Below are 2808 nucleotides of genomic sequence, written 5' to 3'. Positions count from 1 at the left end.
GAAAATTTCCTAATTTACTTTGAAATAACCATACCTAGCTTGCTCTAGCAAACATTTCAACTCTGTTAGCTAAATGAGCCATATAATATCCTTGAAGATCAACCAGAGAAGAGAAAAATCTCATCTTCATGATTGATTTAGAACCAAAACTTATTCTTTCAAAGGAGCAGTTTAACTTGCTAAATATGTCTCTTATAAGATCTTCTTTTTAAGAAAGTATCATTACAGAAATGATATTTCAAATACTTAGCAAGTTATGGACAGTTGTTAGCTGAGTATTAATTATGCTATATCAGCTAAAGTTAAATTACCTCTTTTGTTTCTGGTGCAGATAAAACATTCCTACAGCGTTTCAAACTGACTTTTCTTTGACAAACATTAATGAGACAGCAGGCAATCATTAAGCTGAAGTCTCATGGTACATAAGCTAATTGTTGACTTTGCCACCAAAGAAGGAAGATAAAATTTAGTATGATGTCCTTACATTCAGCAAACTGTGGCAAAATCTGTATTTTAAAATTGGGATAATGTTATGAATTCCCAAACATTTCCTGGGAATATTCCTGTTTATCCAAGTATCACCCAGAAAGCCAACAGCACACTGAAAGCCTTGATATGTTCAGCAGTCACTGTGAAACCTTCTGTTTATTCACCGGTTAACAAAGTCCTGCTTTCTACTTTACAATTACATTTTAGAATAAAATCTATGACCATAAACTACACATTGTTTTTTGCTCTCTCTTAAAAATGTCATTGCAAGTGCACTGTGCATAATACAGGGAAAAAGAAGGTAGCTTGCGATAGATTTTTCTGTTAATTCACTCACTTCAGGAGGCTAAGCCCAGGTGCCGTCTGGGGCCTTCTAAGAAGCTCACAGACTCAAAAGCTCTTCAGCTTGTCCTCACGCTCAGGCCAGCATTGGTCACTAATGCTGACAAAGATGTGCTTTCTGACACACCGTCTTTTCTAAGCTTCAAACATGATTCTCGAATCATTGGAAGGATTGCTCTCAAGCCTTTGTGTTCTTGTTCAAGTTGAAATATTCTTTCCTGTTTCTTGCAACCCAGTTGCTCATTGGTTTCAATGGCTGTTGCCACTGCCGCCCCTTCCGTTACCTGGTCCACACGCGCCGTGGGTCCATGGAGCACTGCCCTTTCAGCTCCATCAGCTGCCTGGCTCATCTTCTTTGCTGGCCACGAGCAGTCTAAACATTTGCTCCCCATACTGAGCTCCATCGCAGGCGTTCCTCCAGGGACATACACAAGTCTTCATTCTCTTGTTGCAGTTCTCTGATTTGTCTGTTTTCTTGCTGGATTCCTGTAACTAATGGAGACCGAGGCCAATGTCTTGAAACCTCACTAAGTTCTTGAATTGTTTCCTGATGCTACATCACCACTCACACTCACTTGTCCGCTCAGTCAGAGATCCTGTTGCATCATCATGAATTTTCGGTCTCTCACTTGGCATCAGCAGGCGTCTTCTCAATTGTGCAGCTCCTTTCCGACCACGGCAGAGGCAGTGGGTGGGGCAGGGGGGTGCAGCAGGGGCTCGGCCCTTTGCTGGCCTAGGGAGGCCTCCGCCCGGGGGCCTTGACCAGCGCTCCAATGGCACTCTGACCTGGCGAGCCTGTCTAGAAGGTTAGCGGAGAGGGTTAGAATCTGTCCACAGTGCCTGGCTCACGGCAGGTTTTCAGTGAACCGTGGTAACACTGTGCGTGTGGAAGATCTACTGGGTGGGAACTCTCACCAAAGCCAAGTTCTCACCATCTAAACGACTCCCGAAGGGCGTCGGTGGCCTCTTTTTCAGCTGAGCCCCTTAGTCCCATGGTGGGCGCATCCATCACCTTCCGAGGTCTGGGCAGTTGCCCCTGGCCAGCCCTGCTCCTGCAAAGCCAGGGGCCTCCTTTCAGCGGCTGGCTCGGCCCAGACAGATCCTCTCCTGGCCCCAACTTCACAGGAAATCAGTCTTTTGGAAACATTAGTGCTCCTTTCTTCTTGTGGTTTGCATTTCTTGTTTTGTTGAGAAAATCAACAGAGGTTTTTATACCCTTTAGGGTGTTCAGTGCAGATGGTGAAGTCTTCTGCAGTTCCCTCCCAGAGGGGGTCCCTGTTAGCAGTGTGGCGTGCTTTCCCTCGGAAGCTCTTCCAAGCGCATATGTAAGCCCACATTTATATAAAAATTATTATTACTCTTGGAAAATGAAAACATACTGGTACAATCATTCACTCATGAGTTCATGCATTCAGCCTGTGTCAGACACAGCTAGCCTCGGTGCAGTGAAAAGCAAGGTGCTTCAAATTCCTGCCCTCGAGGAAGGAGAAACGAGAAATAAATACTAGCATGTGCTCTGGCTGGGTGGCTCCGTTGGCTGGAACGTCATCCAGTACACCAAAAGGTTCCGGTTTACTCCCTGGTCAGGGCACATACTAGGTTGCACGTTCCATCCTGGGTCAGAGAGCGTATGGGAGGCAACCAGCCACTGTCTCTCTCTCACATTGGTGCTTCTCTCTCTCCCTTCTTCCCTCTCTTGTACTAACATGTGATAGAACTTGGCAAAGCAGGATAAGGAGTTAGAAGGTATATTTGTTCCTGCTGTAACATTGCCACAAAGAACAGGAACTTAATCCCTTCCAGCTCTGGAGGCCAAAAGTTGGAAATCATTACTGCTGAGCCAAAATCAAGGTCCTGGCAGGGTGGCACACCCTCTGGAGCCTCAGCGGGTCCACCCCGGGATACCCGCTTCTCGTGGCTGTGGCCTTCCTTGGCTCTGGGCCACATCACCCCAACCTTCAGGGCCAGCACCCGCCC

The 2808-nt window shown here is 46.5% G+C and overlaps 1 pseudogene; it reads right to left on the bottom strand.

Annotated features, from left to right (window-relative positions):
• Window positions 1-890: 890 nt before the first annotated feature.
• On the bottom strand, window positions 891-1825 carry LOC112308798 (FGFR1 oncogene partner 2 homolog pseudogene; annotated as a pseudogene).
• Between the last annotated feature and the right edge of the window lie 983 nt (window positions 1826-2808).

Source organism: Desmodus rotundus, chromosome 9 (genome assembly GCF_022682495.2).
Source record: "Desmodus rotundus isolate HL8 chromosome 9, HLdesRot8A.1, whole genome shotgun sequence".
Taxonomy (NCBI): domain Eukaryota; kingdom Metazoa; phylum Chordata; class Mammalia; order Chiroptera; family Phyllostomidae; genus Desmodus; species Desmodus rotundus.
Note: the sequence above shows the minus strand (reverse complement) of the source record. Positions and strands in the feature narration are given on the sequence as shown.